This window comes from Symphalangus syndactylus, chromosome 5, assembly GCF_028878055.3.
Source record: "Symphalangus syndactylus isolate Jambi chromosome 5, NHGRI_mSymSyn1-v2.1_pri, whole genome shotgun sequence".
Classification (NCBI taxonomy): Eukaryota; Metazoa; Chordata; class Mammalia; order Primates; family Hylobatidae; genus Symphalangus; species Symphalangus syndactylus.
The window spans coordinates 9,296,973-9,320,046 of NC_072427.2; the positions used below are offsets into that span (position 1 = coordinate 9,296,973).

General features: G+C 38.5%; 1 long non-coding RNA gene across 1 annotated transcript; it reads left to right on the top strand.

Moving 5' to 3' along the window:
* The first annotated feature begins 17,218 nt into the window (after window positions 1–17,218).
* LOC134736697 (uncharacterized) lies at window positions 17,219–21,919 on the top strand. The gene is made up of 3 exons (XR_010120951.1): window positions 17,219–17,336; window positions 20,799–20,921; window positions 21,671–21,919. It is a non-coding gene; the product is annotated as an uncharacterized lncRNA (long non-coding RNA).
* Window positions 21,920–23,074: the final 1,155 nt, after the last annotated feature.

Genomic DNA, 23,074 nt, shown 5'->3' on the forward strand with positions numbered 1-23,074 from the left:
TTTTTAAATAGTGAAGCAATGTCTCATATATACACTGTGTAATCCTTAAGACTTCATGCTCCTTAATAATTACCTTAGAAATTAAAATAAACTGGAAAGCATTCAAGAATAGGTTTTAAAGACATTTGTGACCATTATGAACATTGATAATTTCAAATATACTTATATTTTATATATTTATAAAATATAAATTTTAGCTTACAAAACAAAGACATGAAGAATAACAAGAGGTCCCAATAAAGCTGAGAAAACTGTTTAGAGTTTGTGGAAGCCAAGGTATTTGATAGCAGTAACATCGATAACATGGTGGTTATCATACATATATTGAGCGCTTGCTTGGAGCTCAGCATCGGGTCACAACCCTGAAAGCCGAGCATTTCATTTGTATTTTACAAATGGAGAAACTTGGTTTAGAGAGGCAAGGTGCCTCCCCAAGGTCATTTGATGAGTACGTTCAAGAGAAAGAATTTGTCTTTTTCATTCCCGAGCCTCTATTATCTTTTAATTAATCCTATCCTCACACACACAAAAACTTCTCTATCTAAAAGCTAATCAAGTAATTTATTTCTTTTAAAAAGCAAATAAATAAAACATATAATCCAGGCATTGCTTCCAGTTAACTTACCGATGTCTCCCCAGTTCCTGAGAGGAAGAGCACAGTGTAGTATTGCTCTGTCCAATATATTGAGGATGCTGTACTGAATAATGTTTAGGCATGTAGGCGCTGGGTTCAGATTGCCTGAAATCATGTATGGTTCTACCAATTATTAGCTGTGTGTGATTAGCCTCTCTGTGCTTGGGCTACCATATTTGTAAAATGTGGGTCATGACAGTTCTTGCCCTGTAGTATTATTGTGTAGACTAGATGAATTGAACTCATATACACACAGTAAGTACTCAATAAATGTCAGTTAAAATTATTATGGATATCAGTTGTTGAACAAATGGGTAGAAATGTCATCAAGGAAGATTTCCATCTCAATGTTTTTACCTTATTCTCTACCAAGCATTCATGCTTTCTTTGATTTTTTTTTTCTTGTTGCCTCATCCTGGTGATTTCTCCAAAGCAGTAAAAGCAGATTTTCAGAACAGTTTTGCCTATTGTCAGCTAGCTATATGAGACACAGACTTCCAGTTGCCCTTGGAAGGCACCAAGGTATTATCTGAGATAAGATCTTACCCAAGACACTGGACAGCATCCTAGTGCCCCAATCCAGTCACTTCTATCACCAGGTGAGCCGATTATTACAGGGAATTTTACTCACCTGATCTTCCATTAGGGCTGCTTCACAAACCAGAGCATGTGCTATTTCTAGTGAAATGATGACCCTGCTTCAGAACGCAGGTACATTAAGGATACTTAATTACAGATGATGATCCTGTTTAGTTGTTAAGGGAGTGAGACAAGATAGACAATTGTGAATTTAGATTACTAGATAACAGAGACTTTTTTTTTTTTGTACAGGTAACTCATAATTTAAGTATAAATGACAATGAAAATTGAACCACAGCATCATTTAAGAAATTGTCCTATGATAGAACTAGAATTTCATATATATTTGGCAAATTCTCAGCTAAATTGACCTAGTATATTTCCAGGAATATGTCAGTTAAAAATGTGCCCTTTGGAGGAAAAAGAGGGAGTACAGATTCCGGGATAATAAATACTGGAGGAGTGGGGGGAATCAGAATATTGGCTTCCAGCTGGCATGGCAGAGGTGGTTATAACTGAGAAAAATAAAAACTTGGATTAGGCAGCCATTCGGTACACTCAAGCTGCTACTCTGCTGCTACTAGATCAGCATGCCTCAAAATCTAACTTTTACCATTTTGTAACAACTGTGGTCCCTGCACTGCTATAATAAAAATTGCATCCCATTCCTGTATTTTCTTTATGGAGAATAGCTGTCTTTTTATATTTAAGTAAACATCACTTTTTAAATTCTTTTTTTCCTATCTTTTTCAGTCCAGAATTTTGAAGGCTATTTTATGTGCCTCTTTAAAAATGTCTAGTTTATCATGTTCACAAAATGGAAGAGTTAAGAGGCAAAAACTGTCCTGATTGCATTAACACTCAGCACTTACTAAGATATGCACACTACTTAATTCTATATTTTAACAATCTATAGATTGTTAATTCTATAAAAATCCAAGCAAAGAAGACAAAAATTGAAGTAAATAATTATAAAGGCAAATCTTTCAAACACATACATCATTTTTCTTTTCAGATGGCTGTTCACCTTCTTGGGTACTGGGGCCTCTGTCTGGGGCCTTCACTCTTTAACCTCACCATCTGTCAGTAGGGTTTTAAGGCACAGTCTGGGATCTTTATTCTTCTGCTTACCCATACCCAGATAATGCATTTACATTTATTTTAGAGACAAGAATAAAAGTTAAATTTTATTTTAGCCTGTGCTATTTGGAAATCAAGCATCTGGCTGGCTGAAAAAGGCTACGGTACCATTTTGTTTTATAACTTAGAAGGTGCTGAACTCCATTATGAAGGAATTAAATTCTCAGAGGGTATTTTCTGGTGCTGTCTTTCTGAGAAATCATCATCCTTAGCACTCTGCCTCATTTTCCACCAGAATCGCCCTTCACCAAATGAAGTCAGGGAAACTCAAAAAGCAGCCTTACAGAAACAAAGACTCCAATCTGCAGAAGGGACCATAATCTCATTGTGTCAGTCAGAAACTCTGAACTGGATCTGCTCGCTAAATTCTCGCTATAATTTTGTCAGCCACACCTGCAGCTCTGTGTCTCTGTATCACTGTACTTGGACGACTCAAACACGCTGCGGCTCGTTACTTCTCTCTGGCTTGCTTTTTTCTCTTCTGTCTTTCCTTGTTTTCTATTTTTTTTTTTCTTTTTTTCACCTGTGTCTTTTCATCTACTGGCAGCTGTTTCCCCTGACCTCGTACATCTAAATCGAGTGGTGTGTGTAGTTTCTGCATACCTCATGGGACTCTAGGAGAAACTGCCTTGTTTACCATCTCAAAGGAACACCAGTTTATCAATAGAACACACATAATGATCGTGGTGGTGCTAGAAGCTTCCACATACTGACCATCTTGATTCCAAAGATGGAAGGCCCCCGAGGAGTCAATTGTTTTCCCTATAATGTTGAATAATGTAATTTCTATTCACACCTCAACTGCCTGCACTTTACTTACTTCCAGAAGCATCCCACTCCATTTTGAAACTTGGTCTGTGAATGTGTTGGGGGTAGAGCTAGCTTTTGTCAAGGAAACTGTGTGTATGGGCTCTGCTGAAAGGGGTGGTGGTCTTCTTGTTGCTGCCTCCTTTTAAAATTGGAGGCGTCTGAACGCAGTGTAATGCTTCAGAAGTGCCTGTCTTTAGGAGACAGATTTCTCAACTGCCTGGGTGCTGAGCGGAGTGGCCTTCATGCTGCCTGACACGGCTGAGCTGCGGCTGCTTCTCCAGAGGAGACAGAACACTGTTTTCTCTGTAACAAGATAAGGCAGCCCAGCTGTATCTCCTAAAACACGCTTTATTTTTGTTGCTGTTGCCCTCTCCCCTCCCATCCCCTCCCCCAGGTCGGCCCTCAGTGCCCTCCCGAGAAGTACATGCGCTTCATGGCCGCCTGTCCCTTTCTGTGAATTAGAGTTGCCCTACTGTCTCAGCCACAGGAGAGGGAACAAGGGGAGTGGGAGGCAGGCAAGGCCATTTCCTGCTCTGGTTACGCTGAGAGGGGAACTGATGAGAGGTATTTCATTACATTCCAATCCCAGCCACCGTCCAGAAAGGGGGAGATTCTGTTAATTTTACTGAAGGCAAATATTTATTTTCTTAACATAGCCCTGCATTTTTTTTGATACAGTAATTTGGTTTTACCACTGCAATCTGTAACTGAAATCACTCACCTAAGCCAGAATGTTAAGCATCACGCAGCAGATGTATATTGATATTCCTACACTTACATTTTTACTCAATCAAAGTCTCGATTCTTATGTACAGACTTGATCAATTATCATCAGTCTTTATCTGCGATTAGCATAATTTTACTCATTCAAAAATTGAGAAAGTTTTCTTAATTATTACCTATGTATGGTTAAGCCAGGTATGTATGGTAAGAATTTTTAAAGTAATATAGGATCTATTAAAATGTAGTATTTGAGTTAAAATAGTTGAGTGTTGTGCATGAGAAATCATGAGAGGCTGTTTTCAGCAATCCACGTTTTTCTATTTTTCTTTAAGAGAGGAAGCAAAGAGCAGAGAATTTACAAATATATTTTTTCCTTTTACAGATTTTATATTTCTCTTGATTATATTTTTAATGCAGCCGTTTGTCCATTCATCATAAGAACAGATCAGTAGCTATCTAGTCTTAATTTCAGATACCCAAAATTGTATAACAAGCTAAGCTGTGTGTTTCCACCTTGCCTGCAGAGTACGCAATTCTTTAAGGTAGTTGCGGATAAGAATAAACCACCTACAAACAAACATCCAATCCTAAATCTTGGCATCCTTTAGCTGTGTGGTAAAACTCTATTACCACCTCCCCAAAGGGTTAATGGCGCCACTATCCGAGGGACAATTCATTCTCCTGCTAAACACGATGACAAATAACCATTATTCTTTCCAACTGCACTGATAATCGGGACAGCTTAAACATTTTCGCCAGTATAAGTGAAACCATTAATCCTCTTGGATTTCATGATAAGTGGTGACTGTGAAATAATGACTGTGTCATTGTAGGCAAGAAAAAATGTTAACAATTAAAACAAGTTAGCCATTATCTTACCGGGTACTGAATCGCTTTCACATTTCATTTGCAATATTGTAAATGATATGTACCTTATTAAAAAGCTCTTATTATCTAAGAAACCTAATTAGTCAAAAATTTGCAGTCACCACTATAATTTTCTAATGACATAAATGCTACAGTGGGTATTGGACATGGGGAGATGTTTCTGTTTATCCATGAAAGGTCCATAATATGTCATTGTTTCCCAGAAATATCATAGAGGATAACTTATTTTTTTCTGGATATAATTATATTTTATTTTAAGTGATCCACCTGGCTATTATTGAACAGAATGCAAAATCCCTCCTTAGCTAACAGTGTATTTAAGCCAAACATTAAGCTTTCTGCCAAAAGATGATAAAAGTCCAAGAAAATAACAGTTACAATTTTATAGTGCATTGGAGATTTTTTTTTTCCTATGCTCAACCTCTAAGCTTCTTACAAATGAAGCTGATAAACTGATCTGGAATACTTAGTATACCTCCATGCTGAACGGTGGGGGGTGCCTGCATTTCTCAAAGGGAATGTCCAAGATCAAGTTCAAATCTGATAGTTTCATTCTCCAGACATATAAAATGATGAAAATAACATCAGAATTCTGGAGAAAGAGTATGAATGCAGATATTATATCTAGATATTACCTACATGTTTGTAACAAAGAAGTAAACATTAACAGAATAATTCTACATACAAACACAACTGTAATTTTTTTCTTTAGAAGTCCTATAGAAAGAGGGGCTTGTGTTCAGCATATAGATTCAGTGGTGTGTTGCACAATACACTAGCATATCTAATACTTATGGAAATGACTCATGCCAAGCACTTAGACTCCTTGTCATTTATAAGTGTTCAATAAATGTTAGCTATTTTAGAATCACCAGTATATCAGATTACTTCAGTAATATCAAGTAGAATGTGTATGCATATATATGGATGTATAATGGACACAAATGGACTTTCCTACATAAAATGTGTCACAACATAAATGACAGAAATCAACGCCTGTCTTCCTGGAGTCAAATTCTGTGATTGTGAGTACCGGCTGTAACTTTTTAGAATCTTTAAATCATCCTTTACTTCCTCTTTTAGTTTAAATTACTTAGTAGTGCCTGCTTTCCACCTAGCACTGTGCTTGGTACTGGAGCGAGGGGAGAACGAAGAGAAACCTTCTATGTAGCCCTTACCCTAGACTAATACTTCGTCTGTATGATGGGGTTTTTCCTGTGCATCTTTCAAGAGTTTACAAAATTTTGTACAGTTTTTAAGAAAATTATATCTATTAAATTATGTATCACAAAGCTGGAATCATATAATGAAACAGCAGAAAGACTAGGAAAGTTAATGGAGACAAGAATCAATGTGGGTGAAAGAGGAAAAAAGGGAAGAAGGAGGAAGGGAAGGAAGAAGGGAAGGAGGGAGAGAAAGAGAAAGAAGGAAAGCATTTGAACAGCAGGCTTTATGTCGGGTGTTTGTGAATATGCTATCTAGTTTGGCTCATAAACTGTGTGAAGTTGGGATTCTTACCCCCATTTTACAGATGAAAGCAAATGCCAATGCTGTTTGGTTTACGTTTGACATGTGTTCTAAGATTAGTAACTTGGCCTTATTCCATCAGTTCCAATTGAAGCAATGCTAAGGCAATGTCAGAAATCAAGTGAAAACCCAACAGTGAGTCTCTGGATGAACCTACCAAAAGCACCAGGAGTTGAAAATGGCTCTGATCCCCTGGTGCAGTGTTGCATTTAGGTGAACATTTCTGCTGTTCCTTCTTGCATAAGGGGTTCTGGAGCTTCTACTTCAAACAATGTTGACACAGTGCCCATAAACTTAATTCTCTAGTTTCTACTTTTTTTTCTATTAGTACCAGGATTGGCTCACCCACTTCCCTATTAAATATCACCATCGCACTCAATGCCAAAAGCCAACTTAGAAACACAATCATTTTAAAAACATGTACACCAAAGCATAAAAAACTGTAAATATCATAGAACACAGCAGAAAGGAAAATATAATTATATCAAGAATTCTTGGCTAAAGAAAACAGCAGAAATCAAAGCTGCACTTTTGAGCTTCCTAGCAGTGAAAGCAAACATGGAACCAATACAGTCTAGACTTGATCATCAGAGTCCCCTTCCTCGCTGCCGGGAAGTAGAATGCCCCAAGGCAGCTTCTCTCTCCTGTCCCCAAAGGTGCAGGTGACTACTTGGCATGTTCTGAAATGTCCTATTCTCAGCAACGATCATAAATGCAATGGAGAAGTCACTACTTTTATGCCTCCCTTCGTCTCTTTTCTTCTTTTCATTTAGATCATGGCAGTGATGGGTCTTCAAGGAACTGAAAAGATCATTGTAACTAAAATAAGCACAATGTTATGTTCCTGCAAGCCAACTGGTCACTCTAACCTGGACATTTTACTATAGGAATGGAATGGGAATGGAACCAGTATGGACTTAACTGTGTGCCCCAAAATTCATACATTAAAGCCCAGTTTGACTGCATTTGAGCTTTTAAGAAGTAATTAAGATTAAATGAGGCCATAACGTGTCCGGAGTTTGTTCCTTCCGGTGGGGTCATGGTCTCGCTGACTTCAGGAATGAAGCTGCTGACCTTCACGGTGAGCGTTACAGCTCTTAAAGGTGGTGCGGACCCAAAGAGTGAGCAGCAGCAAGATTTATTGTGGAGAGTGAAAGAACAAAGCTTCCACAACGTGGAAGGAGACCCAAGCAGGTTGCTGCTGCTGGCTAGGGTGGCTAGCTTGGCTAGCTTTTATTGCCTTATTTGTCTCTGCCCATGTCCTGCTGATTGGTCCATTTTCCATAACACTGATTGGTCCATTTTACAGAGAACTGATTAGTCCATTTTACAGTGTGCTGATTGGTCCATTTTACAAACCTCTAGCTAGCCATAGATTGCTGATTGGTGCATTTTCACAGAGTGCTGATTGGCGCATTTTACAAATCTCTAGCTAGCCACAGGGCGCTGATTTGCGTTTTACAATCCTAGCTGCAGAATGCTGATTGGTGCACTTTACAATCCTCGTGTAAGACAGAAAAGTTCTTCAAGTCCCCACCTGACCCAGAAGTCCAGGTGGCTTCACCTCTCAGTAAGAGTTGGCTCTAAACCAATATGACTGGTGTTCTTATGAGAGGAAGAGACACCAGGGACACACAGCAAGAGACCTCAGGGTGGCTGTCTGCAAGCCAAGGAGAGAAGCCTCAGGAGAAACCAATTCTATTGACACCTAGGTCTTGGACTTCAGCCTTCAGAACTATGAGAAAAAGTGTGTTCCTCAGGCTCTCTTTTCCCAGGATGTTAACAAGTATGATGCAAAAGTGGACATCAATAGAGCTTGAGAAATAGTGAGTTGCACATAATTTACCAGATTTCTTCATGCATTGGAGTTGCTATTATAGGAATATCATAGAAAGGGTTTCCCAAATGGTAAATGAAAGCCAGTTTAGGGGACCATCTTAGGTCACTTGTTTTTCTTGTAAAAATTTTGCACCCATGGTTCACTGGTTTAGGGACAGTCATTTTGATTTTGTCCCCCATGCTGGTCTTCACCATCATGGAAACCAGACCTGGGAACGTCTCTTAAAAAAGTGAGACAAAGAAAATGAATATGGCTAAGAAATATGAGTAAAGTTCCAGGCAATTAGGAGGGAGGAAGCTGAAGGAAAGGGTTGAGAACTTGGCTTTAAAATCAACCGTAGGTTTGACTGAATGCACCATTTTATTCTACGTCATCCCTTAATTCTGTGTAATTGAACTTTGGTTCCTTATATATAAAATGGGGTGATAATGCCCTGGTCAAATTAAATGCTCAACAAGTAGGGGAGGTCATTGAACAGAAGGGGGTGGCCAAGAAGGGGAAAGAGGTATACCAAGGACCACAGAACAGCCCACCTGGACCTACTATCCTGGTGATTATTCCCTGTGCACACCTTAGCTGTTTTAAAGTCACAGGTTGCTGGAGTCTGTGCATTCTTAAATCAGGAACTTAAGTCAGTTCTTGTAACATAATGTATATACTCCCATGGGTTTATGCATTTCTGATGAACTGACCAGTGGGTGCACATTGAAAGTGTTACATACTTTCTCATGCCTCCGTAACCTTCCACCTGCTATTTTTTCTGCCTGGAATTTCTTTTTCCATGTGCCCTGTCTGCATGACAACTTTCTACTCTGCCTCCACATCTTGGCTCAAGCATCACCTCTTCTCTGAGGCATCCCCCAAATCTTGAGGGTGAAGTCAGGAACGGATTCTCCTGCACTCTTCTTCACCAGGTGCCTTCCATGAGCGCAATCTTCTTACTATAGCTTCATCATCTTCATGTCTCCCCAGCACAGGCCCAGACACATACGGCGTGGAAAACGGAAGCATGTGCCTTGTGCTGTGGGTCCTTGAGCTTCTGCCCAGCACCTCCTGGCATGCGACAGATGCTGTGGTTTTGTTGTTCTGTTTGTGTTTTTGTTTTGATTTGCAGTAAGGTATGTTTGTTTTTAGTTTTCAGGATTTTTTTTTCTTTTTGATGTATTTTTTTAATATGTAAATCACATATGTGGTTTCTAAATCAAAACTATTAACAAGCCTATTGTTGAAAGACAGAATAAAATAATCATTGTTTTCAAAACCTCAAACTGGAACACATAATTTTTTATTTTAACTCTCTTTTTAAAATTACACTTTAATTTCTGGGATACATGTGCAGAACATGCCGGTTTGTTACATGGGTATACAGGTGCCATGGTGGTTTGCTGCACCCATCAACCCATCATCTAGGTTTTAAGCCCTGCATGCACTAGATATTTGTCCTAATGCTCTCCTTCCCCTTGCCCCCCAACCCCCGACAGCACCGGTGTGTGATATTCCCCTCCCTGTGTCCATGTGTTTTCATTGTTCAACTCCCACTTATGAGTGAGAACATGCAGTGTTTGGTTTTCTGGAATACATAATTTTTTTACATGTCCATGTATCTGTATAAAATTTCTTCCAAAGCAATGCACATTAAACTAGGCTAGTTACATATTTAATACAAGTTCTTCACTGAAAAAATAATTTGTGCAAAATCAGGCCTGTCTCGGTTTCAGGTGGCCATTCGTTCAATGTGTGCCTACATCCCCCTGTCATATGTAATACAACCTGGTCCTGACCTTGCCACATTCACATCACATTCTCCTGTTATCTGAAAGGCCATGATGGGGTCCTGCCTTAAATAAAAATAGAGTGCATTACGGCCTCTGAAGGAAACAGGCTGTAACTGTTAATAACAATCAGCTCTTCCCTTGATAGCCACATTCACTATGAAACCATTTTCCTTAGATACATGTTGTAATTTAAGAGGTCTGAGCTCATGCAGAAGTCTAGGCATAAATCCAACTAATGGTTTCATCCCTAGGGAATCTCTGCAATGTCCCCTTGGAAATGCTTCTTCTTTTCTTTGCACCCAAAAGAAGCCTGGAAGTGACCACTTTCTAGAAATTTCAGGCTCAGCTGGCCACTGCAGTTCCTGCCAGCTGCCTCCCCCAGATCCCACAGCCCTGGTTGCCCTAGGAACAAAAAGTTCATCCAGAAAGGCTACATGGAGACTCCAGTTACCACTAACATTAATCAAACGTGCACACTGCCCTATACCTGCTCTGGTGGGATTTACTTACACATTATTTTCTACCCAACTGAGCAGAACCTGAGTACTTCCTGAGAAGTACCCCATATTTCAAATCATCACAGTTCTCTCTTGATCCTTTTAAATTCATTTACAGAAGAAATATTTGTTTTACCTTTTTACATTTTGATCTCATAACACTTTCAGGAAATTTACAATTTCTTATCAGCAAAGTGATTTAGAGATAACAAAATGCCTTCAAATACCACACCTCTGGTAATGTTCATGACTACACAGAAGAAAGAATTCTTTTGAGGAGGAAATACAAGTTTAGAGAGATTAAGATATTTGCCCAAAGTCAAATGGCTGGCAAAGGGTGAAACCTTAATGCAAACTCAGTATCTTTAACTCTATTTCTGGTTTTCTTATTATCCAACCCTTTTGTCTACTTTTCAGATGAAGTTCAAGGGTAAAACTACAAAAGAGTATGAAGGAGGCATTTGCTGGAGAAAGTTTTCAGTGAATCATTGGCTTTGGAAATATCTACCATGATGCTCTAATATGTCTGTGAAATGAAGATTAGAATTGCACTTACTGCTTGTCTGATAACTTGCTTACCGAAACTATCAATTAGTCTAGGTAGCTAACGTTTTCAGACACTGGCAGAAAAGTAAGCATTGACTGCAAGGTCTTCTTCCCAAGTCTGTGTCAGATTCTGAGCCAAAACAAGAAGTTATGTACAATCATAAATGTATGCAGCATTGCTCCTTAACTAGAAATATGCATCAGGAGAGTCAACAAAATAGATGTGGACTGATAGACTTGGGTATAGAAGGAAAGGCTTCACTCTGAAGCACTTTAACCTGTAACCATCTGGGAAATGCAATGGAAGGAAAAGTGGAGGGATTTCAATATTTGAAATGTCCAAAGGAAAATGTTGCTGGGCCTTTCTTACCTTACTGGCTGCCAGGTCTCAATTATGTTTAATTCCATTTGTTCTGGCCTTGCTTATTTCTTAAGAGCAAGTGATACATACATGTAACTTTTTCCCTGAGGGTAGGCTGCTCAAAGAACAAGCAGCAATTCATGCAAAAGCAACCCCACTGAAAGGAAATATTTTAGGGAAGGACTCTTAACCACAGTCCCAGTGCTGTGATTTGTAAACGAACGGGTTGTTTCAGGATGCGTCCAATGGAATGAGAGTCAGATCCTGGCTTTGCCTTTGAGTCACAAGTTTATCAGAGCCTGCCTGAGGTCATTACTCCTGAGGTGACTGTCTTGTAACTAAGGAGATGCTACAGGCAAGTGGAGCCTGTCGTGTTCCATCTCCTCTCCGGGCCTCAGCCTGTGTCTGCAGGTGTTTCTCTGTATTGAATCTCCCTGGGGAATCCTTGGCTTCACAGCAAAAGCCGGCTGAAGTGAAAGTGATTTGATTTGGATCCTATTACAGGCACTTTACCTCTTCTATTTCCGTGATAATAGCAGATTGGAGTCGATTATTGTACTGGGAGGGGAGTTAATGTGATGTCGAGAAACATTGGGAAAACTGGCACAAGGAGAGAGGGATAGATAAAAAGTTCAGTCCAGATTGAAATGGGTGGCACAGGCCAGTGCAGCCACCAGTTAAGCATCCACCTAGAGTCGTTGTGGTGTTTTGCAAAGGGTCAGGACCATTTCTCTTACTGGTGCTAGTGAAGGGATAGAGGGTATAGTGGCTACTTGGTTTAATTGAACCAAAGTCTCGTGCCCTCCTAGTCCTTTGGCCCTGTCCTCTGCAGCTTTCCCTAGGCTATGCTGCCTCGGTTAGCCCCAGGGCTTCAGGACCCTCAAGCACTGGTGGCCTGCAGTCCTTTTCCCAGGAGGGCAAAGGATACTGGCCTTGACAAACTCACCTGTGATGGTCACACCAATCACAAAGAAATCTGGACTTATTTTAAAAGAACTGCTTTACGTTGCTTCACAAAAGAGAGAGGAAACATTGAAAAATTTCCAAGCACACCTGCTGGGGAACCAGGCACTATCTGCACAAATGCTTGTCAGGCCTCTTTCCCTGTGGCCCTCACGTGTCCAGCAACAGAAATCAGCAACCCCGGGTTAGAAAAACATGATGCAACCGATAAGCCACCCCTAATAGGAAGAACAAACAACGTTCAACCACTCGAAACTTGAATTTATCAAAAGTAAGTAAATATCACAGTATGATTTATCCCTTGCATTATAATATTTATGCCTATTTATCCCTTACATTATAATGATATGTCACCATCATAATGATGAACACTATCAAATATATTGTCTTTGGCTAGAATTTTCATTTCTGAAAGTGTATTCCTGCTTTCTCAATGTGTCAGCCTAATGAGATGCATTGTGCCTTTGAGACTAGATTTTCGTTTTCTTTACAATTATGTAAAATAGATATGCAGAATGTTATTTCAAAGGGTGATAGAGCAAGATAGGGAAGGAATCTTTATTCGCTTCTGCTTTTGTCTTGTTTAACTTTGAAATATGATATACATACAGAAAAGCACGTTGCATACTTCTATAAACTACACATACCCAGATTCAGAAAGAGAGCTGCACGAGCACTCTAGAAATCACCTTTCTGCCCCATCTCTATCACCAAAGTTAGGCCTCTACCTTGACGTCAGACAGCACAGATCGGTTTTGTCGGCTTTTGAACTTCAGTGGAATCATACAGTATGTGTTCTTTTGTATCTGACTTCCTGCACACACCATCATGCTTATGAGATTCACACATATTGACTATAATTGTGGATGGTTCATTCTCCTTCTGACAGTGTCTTTTGTGTGAATGTTTATCCAGTCTCATGCTTTGGGCATGTGGGTAGTAGCCAAATTCTGGCCACTACAAATAGTGTTGTCCATAGGTAAACATAGGTAAGCATTTCTACTGGGTGTGTTCTGAGGAGTATAATTAATTGCCTTGTCACAGAGGAGGGGCATGCTCAGTTTTAACAGCTACTGCTAAACCGTTATCCAAAGCAGTTGCGCCAGTTTTCACTTCCACTAGGAGCATATGATAAGAAGCCTTGGTTGCTTTGCATCCCTCCAGTATTTGGTATTTTCTGTTTTTATAAGTTTTGCCATCATGCTTGGTGTGTAGGGTATCTCATGTGGGTTTAATTTTGATTTACCTGAAGATTAAAACATTGAGTACTTTTTTACATATGATAACTACTTAAATAACTATTCGGATATTCCCTTTTGTTAAAGGTACATTCAAGTAGCTTGCCAATTTGTATATTAGATTGGCTCTGTTACCAATTTGTAGGGGTTCTGTACATCTCCTAGATATGAGATTTTCAAGCAATATATGTATTGCAACCATATTCTTCCACTCTTTGGATTTTGTTCTATTTATTCAACAGTGGCCTTCGATTAATAGGTGTTTGTAATTTTAATATAATCCGATTCATCCTGTTTCTCCTATAAAGTTACCACTTCGTGTTCTGTTTAAGAAAGCTGTCACTATTCAAAAAGATCATGTTTCTGAACAAACTATCTTGTGGCAAAAATAATGTGAACTTTTCTTGATTCTGTCATGTATTTGGTTGTTAACTCTACCACAAACTGGTTTCATTAGGCCAGTGTGAAATTTCCCAGACTTTCTGAAACAGTGGAATGTACCCATTTTACTCATCTTGAAAGGGAATGTAACATAGAACAGCAACACGTTAGCTGACTGAAAAAAGACAGAAGTGAAAATGTGGACTTATCTCTAATTCTGCACTGGCTTCTCTCTGAATCACATATTTAAGATTAAGATTTTACACAGCACATCACTTAAGTAAACACAATAATTGTTGAGTATTACTATCAGCACTAATACAGATGCATGTAACTAGTGCCTTATAACTTGCAAAGTAAAACCTCATTTAATTGGACACTCACAATCCTGTAAAAGGGGCAGTTGTTTTCTCTTGTTTCTGCTGTCTAGTGTTTCCTGTAATATATTATACCAGTATTTGCTGAGCTCCTGCAATTTTTCAGACACTGTACTGAACACTGAAAATACAGCAGACAAAAGACAGATGACAGTTCCTGTCCTCATGGAATTTTTATTCTACTGTGGAGAGACTGATAATTTAAAATAAACAAGAAAAGGCTTGTATTCTAGAAGATGGTAAGTGCTCTGGAGGAAAATAAAGCAGAGAATGAAGATACAGGAAGATGAAGGCAGAAAATACAATGTTCACAAAGATTGACAGGGACACCTTACTGAGACTTGACCAGGAGCAAGAACAAGGCAGCATGAAAGAATAGCAAGGTATGAGCAAATGGAAGGAGGGGAGGAAGGGAGGAATGGAGGGAGGGAGGGAAGGAGAAAGGGAGGGAGAAAGGGAGGGACGGAGGGCGGGAGGGAAGGAAGGAAAGGAGGAGGGGAGGGAGGAAAGGAGACAGAAAGGCCCTATTCATGGTCAGGACAGTGTTTGAAGAGCTGTGTCAGCACAGCTGGGAGTTGGAACAGAGAGAGGGAGGGAGGGAGGGAGGAAGGGAGCCTAAGAGGTCAAAGGAGGCAAGATTTGATGTGACATAGGAGGTCATGGTATGAACGTTTGAGTTTTACTCTGAGAGCATCTTTGGAGGGGAGGAATGGTGTGGGAGGCTGACCCTGGCTGCTATGTGAGAAATGACTGTAGCATCGAGGGTTGGCTATGATCGCCTAACTAGGAAGCAAATGTAAGAGTCCAGGTGAGAGTTGATGAGGGCAGCACTGGAGGTGGTAAGACACTAGATCTGTTTTGAAGGTATTAACAACAAGATTTACTGAGCTATTGGATGTGGGATGTGACAGAATAAGAATACTCAGAGATAACTGCAAGAATTTGGGCATAAGCAAGTGGAAGGATGGAGTTTTCACACACTGAGATGGGGAAGACTGTGGAAGAACGGGTATAGGAGGAAAGATCAAGAGTCCAGCTTCTTGACTTCGCTCCTACTCGGTTCTCCCTGAAATCGTTTTACTTCCCAAATATCAACCTCTAAAAGTTTTCTTTTGCCCTCTGACTGGTACTCTTGATATCCACATGCCAAATCAGCATTGTATCTATTACACAAAAAAGACATGCCAAATACAAGAAGACTGTTCGTGTTGAATCTGCCAAAAGTGATGCATTTCTTTGTTTATTCACTTGTAATATTAGAATCTATGAAATGCTGTCTGTTATGTATGCAGATTGTCAGACTAGAGAGATAAGAACTTATGGGAAAAATTCCCTAATACTTGTGAAATGGACTATTGGATAAAATCCTCCCCTAAATGATACAATCCAAGTTGATAATAATGTTTCTGTATTGCAACAGCTTTTCTCCATCCAACTATAGAGGAAAAATACAAATGGCAGGATATTCACTTTATTTTAAATATTAGAAATCAGTATTTCTAGTTATGTGGCTAAGTCTCCTTCTGAAGATATATGGTCTAGTTGCTCATATATTTCCTCATTTAGTAGTTTCTATGAAAACATGTCAAGGCGAAACAAAGATGGTTTTGCTCTGATATTCTCAGCCTTCAAACCTTTTCCATACCCAAAGTTGAATAAAGAGTCATGTATTATCATGCAGCATGTCTGCATGTGTGTTTCTCTGTGCGTGTTCTTGGTCTACAGGGCGTTCTTTGCTGGGTGGGATATACTTGTAGATGGAAAGTGTTGCAGAGCCTATCTAGATGCTCACAACTCCTCATCTATCCCCGTCTTCCCGACAGATATGGAAAGACATCATTTTCCAACCTCCCTGTACAGTGAGTTGGACCACAATGCTGGGTTCTGACCAGTGGAATAAAAAGACGATGTGTATTACTTTTTAGTTCCAGTCAAGTCATTATTATAACATAGATAGAACCATTAATTTTGATCCAGAACCTGTGAATAGACAGTTGGATATACAAGTTCCCATCTTTGAGGACCTCTAACTCTCATGCCGAGAAACACCTCGTAGCTATAGACAGAGTGTATTGCCGAAGGCCATATTGGTTATGTATATAAAGAATGATGGGACCCTGAAAGAGGAAAGATTTGGTTTTCTCTCTCCTCTAGGAATTGGATAAGTGAAAAAAATTTCCAGAAATAAATGACATCTGAGAAAGAATTCCATAGGTGGAAATGGAAAGGAAAGGACAGAAGAATGGAAGTGTGGAAATTTAAAATAATGCAAATAGTTGGAGATGAACCAAACTAAGAGAGCTTCTTTGAATGCTAATTATTAAGCTATTGTCTCTTAAATCCAAATTCGCCTTCTGGTGTCCTGCTCTGTGATGGTGGAGTGAAAAATTTATTTCTCCCTTGTCAGCTGACTTCCTGTTAGGTTTTGATAAGGAAAACTAAGAAGCAAGAGAAACAGAAGGGATTTTCTTCATTCTGTTTGCTTCTGGTTCTTGTAAGGGTGACACCAACAATGACTCTTCAAAATGACTGTACCATTTGATTCAAGCCCAACTACTTTCTCCACCCCAGCACCATCCATACCTCAAGTGCACCAGCACCAAAAAAAATAGTGCCCTCTAAGGACTCAACTCCAGATGTGTTGAGCTTCCCCTGTTTGTAGATCATGACAACCCATTTCTTTTCCCTGTCTTCCCCAGTTCCGTGGGTGGAAGCTCTTCCTGCTGTTAGCATCTCTGAGTTATTTCATTCTTTTTATTGCTCTTTCGGTCCTCCGACACCAGTGTAATTGATGTTAAATTATGTCTGTTGGAATACCTGGTGTGGTCTTTGTTTCCCTGACTGGATCCTGATGACACAGTGCCGCACCTAAAAAGTGTCTGAAGTGCCAGCTGTGTCATAAAGGAAAGGCAAAGGGTGAGGGTGGAGAAATCTTGAGGTAGAAACAGAAGAGGTGTGGTCAAGCCCAGGACATGCCTGGGAAAGGAAATAGTCAAGCTAGAGGGTCCATTTGGGTTTATGACTTGGAAGCAAAATCAGCTGGCTTCAGTTCCATAAGTAAGTACAATGACAAACATAGAAAATGAAGTGGGAAACCCGAGCGAGGTGTGTGATAAAGACTTGATAAAGTTGAAATTTTGTACAGAAGTAATCCATGGCTTAAGGTTGTGCAGGTAATCGTGAAGCATGTCTTTGTTTCTGCTCTGGAGCTGTGGATTCCAGTAAGGTCCCTGGAGGAAGAAACAATGGCCAACAAGGGAAAAGGGAGTCAGTAAAGGGACAGGGATAGAACACAGAATCACTCAAGGCCAATTCATCATTAGGAGACGATTAAAAGGACAAGCTGGCAAATGCCTATATAGGGCTCTGCCACAGGCCTGAGATAATGAATGGCTAAGGGTGACTCCATGGGACTTCTTAAAATTAATTCAGCTGTCAAGGAAGAGGCAGGGTGATGTAAGCTGTAGGAGTGGGGTAATTTATGAGATTTTGGAGAGTTTTTAGCTTGATTTTTCAGTAATATCTGTAGGAAGGTCAAGGACAAAAACTCTATACATGTAATTTTTAAAATTAAATGGTTTCTTAAAAAGGCAGACGGGTATGGTTGTTATAAATCAGCTGAATAGCATATTGGCATGATGTGGGGTGTTGTTAAGGGCATATAAATAAATTTACTGAAATCCATGCTTAAATTCTGTCTGGATACTGTAGTATATGACTATATTGTAGTTAAAACTGCTCAGCAAGGAGCCGTTTAAAACTCTCATCTCTGATTTTTTTTCTCATTTTACAGTAGCTGAATACCTTCAATGTGTAACACATTCTGATCACTATATGGACATTACATTCTAATAAAGAAGGAAACAATTGGCCAAGTTGAGACATTTGTAAGCATTTAGTAAACATTATAAAGAGCAAAGTTAAAAGGCATATGACAAGTCTGGAAAGATACTTTCAATATGAAAAATTGTTAACAATGTTTACTTCTTTAAATCAGCGAGAGAGGTGAAGGAAGGGAAAGATATCTATTTTAGAATGCATCCCTTTGCATTCTTTCAACTTTCAACCTACAGCTGTCTTACCCTTCTAATTTAAAAATATTAATAGATAGTTTAAAGGAAAGTTATGTAACAAAAATGTATCATGAGATTTCCAAAAAAAAACATACTACTTTTGGCTTTGGGAACAAGGAAAATTTTTGTAATAAATAGGCAACATTCGATCTGTGTTTTGCAGAATGGATAGAATTAGATTGTCAAGTACATGACAAATAAAAGATCCTTCAGAAAGCAATAACATCATGATGAGCAAGGCAGATGTGTGGCATTTAGAAGAAATGGGCTGTGAATAACGGAAGTAACTCCAGTTGGGCTAGAAGAGCCAATTACAGAATCCAGACTGTTCAGGTCGTGATTTCCAGAGGATGTCAGTTAGGAGTCAACATCAGTTTTCTAGGTGGGAGATGATGCTGATGTGGACTAGGATGTAGTAGCAGACATATGTTAAAGGATTTGGGATATACGTTTGCTGATGGACTGGATATGGGCTGTAAAGAAATAAAAAGAGTCAAGAATAACTTCAAATTATTTTGTCCAAGGCTACTGGAGAATGGTTGGTGCTGTTTATTGAGAAGGGGATCACTAAGGGTAAAGCGTATTTCCTGAGGGAAATCAGAAGGTCAGTATTGGATGTGAAGTTTGAAATATCTATTAGTGAATCAAGTGATGCGTAGGCATTTGGGTTTAGTCTGGGATTCAAAGATGTTCAGGAATGGAGGAAGAATTTGAAAATCATTGGCTTATACCTGGCATTGGAAGTCATGGGAATGGGAGAATTTACCTAGGAAGAGAAGATAATTTGTGGTTTGTGAGGCTCTGTGAACATGTGAAAAACTAGAAAGTTCAGATCCACACTGAGGTGCAGGTGGCTTTAGAGAAAAATAAAATTTGAGAAGATTTTTAAAAGGAAAAATAAAATTTATGAACAAACAGCAATTAAAATAGCCTAGCAATAGATGTAGCACTGATGAGGAAGTTGAGTGACTGAGAACTTAAATAACTTGACCAAAGTCTTACAAACAAGCCTTAAATCCAGATCTCTCTGACTTCACATCTTGGATCGTTTTCACCATAGGTAATAGACTGTGGCAACCTTATTGCAGAACCAAAAAAGCAGCTAGGCCAGGAAAGATAAGGACTGCATCGAAGAAGAGAAGAATATAAAAAGCAAGACAAGAGTAGAAAATTAACTCATGACTCCAACGGTCTACCGCAAAAGTCTTTAATGAGTCTCTTAGTGAAATAGAGCAGACAATTAAAAGAGAGAGTATCTGAAATAACATAAAGGTCTCTAAGGTAACTTTTAGCAAGCCTCTTTCTGGATTGCTCTAAATTGTAAGGAGTAGTCCCCATTAATTATTTGTTTTTGGAATCCAAGACCTCCTTTGGTACACCATGCTAAACGTAAAATTACTCAACTGGTGAGGGACACAGGCAATTTCAAACTCTTTACTTTTTCTTATAGCATACACAAGAATAAATATGAAAGGAATAGAGTATAAATAAAAATCAGTAGGCTAAAATTAGTTGCATATACAAGAACCAGCCCCAGATGGATTAAACATCTAAATGCCAAAAACAGAGGCTTCTACTTTCAGCTTGGACAAGTAGAGAGCCAAAAAAATAAAAATAAAAAACACACAGAGGCTGTCGTCCTTACAACCAGAAAATCTTGATATGGAGCAAAGTAACAACTTTTCAGGAACCTATCTAAAAATCAAGGTCACAGGACAAAAGCCCATTCCAAAATCTGAAAAGAGAAAGGCAACTGCAAAGAGATATGGATGCCAAACAAAGCAATAACAACTCTTTAAAATGAAGAAGAGAATAAAGACTTAAAACTCTAAGAGGGGATTTTGATAATAAGAAATATTATAGAATACTGTTCAAAATCTGCCCCCAAATTACTTAATAGCAAAGGGGAAAAAAGTGACTATATAATACAATACTCAGACAACACTTATGACTGGGTGATGGAGACAATCTGAATCCAGATGTGCAGAAAACACAGCATCTCTCTACATTATTTCGAACTGAAATGCATGACCCAAATCCCACCATGAAGAAACATCATACCAACGCCAAACACAAAATATTCCATTCTCAAAAAATGCCCATGCTCTATTAGACTAAAAATCAGAATTAAATTTTCTTATTATTGTATTAAGTATGTACTTTTGTACTCCAGTATGGATAGGACCAAGTTAAATTTTAATTCAGTCCCTGTTCACATGAGGGGGAATATGTAGATTTATAAAGTCTGAATTCTTAAAGTCTTATTGTATTGAAAATTTTATGATATTAGGCTGTAACAAATGAAAGCAACCTACACATATTAAGTGGAAAAAAATTAAATTAGGACTTTCTTATTTAGCAGAATTCTCTTAGTTCCATCATTGTATGTTGGCCTGTTAACAATAGCCTTTTTTCTCCATTACCTTGTTTACTTTCTCAAATGTAGGATGAATGCAGTTGGGAAAGCTGGGGTTAAAAATCTCATGGCAAATTCTCATTTCCACTAGCAGAAGAAAAGAAGATGGATATAGCACAAATCACTATGTACAATTTATGGAAGAGCGTAAAGGTAATTTAATATTATTATGAAAAATACCTGTATAATGGAATCATTTGTGCTATTATAGCAGGTCTAGAAATATAAAATAATGTGAAGAGAAAGCGACCTATTGTTGCAACCTTACATTACAGAGATATTACTATGCCCCAGCCAATCATTTTTCATCTAGCTAAATTTAAATAATAAATTAGAGATAATACATTCATCAATAGCAATAAATAACCATAACAAAAAAAGATTTCAAAACTAAACATTTGCAAAGTAAATTTATTTTAAAATGGGATATTTCTATGTATTTATTTGAATTACTATATAATTCAGTGGCTTCCCCCTTTATTCTAAACATGTTTCTTTTAGGGTGTATAATAGGTGAGTTATGTGAGGTACAGTTACAAAGAAGCTATTTTCTCTAAATTTTGTTGTATTTATTTTTTTCTTAATATTCTTTAGAAAATTTCAATGGATAGCCTTTATAGGAAATATACGTATATACAAGAATGCAAGCAAGTGTTTTCATGCACATCTATTTATACAATATATTTGAAATGTACAGAGAATTTATCAATATCAGTGTTTAAAATGCCCTGAGACACACATTGTTTTTCAGAATATAAGATATTTTACAATAATTCCTTCTTTTAGTCATTAGTCGATAGATGTAAAACTATTGCTTTGCTATTTGAGATGCTGCATAATTTACGGCAACCTGGGAGGGCAGTGGATTTGCCTGTGGTGTTCAGGGATTGGCTGTCTTCCAGGTACAAGTATGCATCAACAAGGGAGCCTGAGTGGGATTGCTGGCATTCTCCTCCCTACCTCCAAGGCAAAGAAGATTCCAGAGCTCCTCTGAAGGTCCCCCAGAGGTCTGCCTTCTCTGGTTGTTATGGGAACTGTTTCTCACAAAAGAAACCCAGAAGTTGACAGTTTCTAAATTCAAAGAAAGAAATGAATCCTGTTTGCCAGCCAGGTATAGAAATTTGCTTACTGCCTTTCTTGCAGTTGGGAGATGTTTGCAGAGATGAGAAGGACTCATTTCCCTTGAAAAGAAGTGGAAGTGCCAGTGGGAAGTCAAAATGGCGCCATTGCTTTTCTACCCATGCAAAATAGTAAATGAATTATTTATTACAACGGCATGGGGTAATGTACCATGTGTTGCTCAGAAGAATATCATGGACTTGGTGAAATTTGATAAAAACACACCAGTGTCTCTCACCAACTCTCTGCTTCAGATTGACTTCCTTGAGACCCCTGAGCCCTTTCCGGACTCCCTGCTCTGCTGTTTTGCCGGCTTCCCTTCCTCCATAGAATTATCTCTCCCGACACGTTCATTATGCTCATTTTATTTCTTCCTTCACTCCTGTCCTCAAATCTCAACTATTTTACTGAGTTTTTGACAATAAAAAGCAACCAAAAAAATTATTTATATTTTTTACTCTATCCCAGCTCAAATGACAACCTGCTCTCCTGTGTCTTTCTCCTAATCAATTTATTTAACTTATTTGGATGATGATTTTCCTGACATGACTAATTTTGCTTTCTGCAGATCATGTAATAATGTTGTTTCTATCCAAATCTATTAAATAATAATGTTTATAGTTTTGAAAAGGATGAATTTGCTCTTCCAGGTCAGACAATAATGTTTAGTTCGGGGAGTGCACGGAGAGAAATTGAATTCATTAATAAGCAAAGATACCTCTGAAACAACAGAAACTTATAGCAGTAATTCTCCACTCAGTATTAGAGAATCAACAGTCTATTTATATTTATTAGATACCATCCTCTCATACTCTTTCTATAATAAAACTTATAATTTGAATTCACACCACAAAATACGCAAATCTGATATTTTTCAACTAAGTTCAAGTGAACAAATAGTTTTCATCTATAGCACCTTCTGTATCTACATTCTCACCTCTTGTGTGCTACTCAAAACATATGACCTTTCTTTACATTTAGAACAATTGCGGGATCTCATCAGCAGGCCCTCCTCCAGCTTATTCCTTGTATTAATATCAATCCTAGAATTTATTTATTCAAAACTTACTTAATGAGACCCTTCTATGTACCAGACACTGTACAACTTACTGAAAATGCAGCAGTGAAAACATCTGTCTTTCCTGCAGCTTGCATTCTAATGGGGAGAGGCATAAAATAAAGAAGGA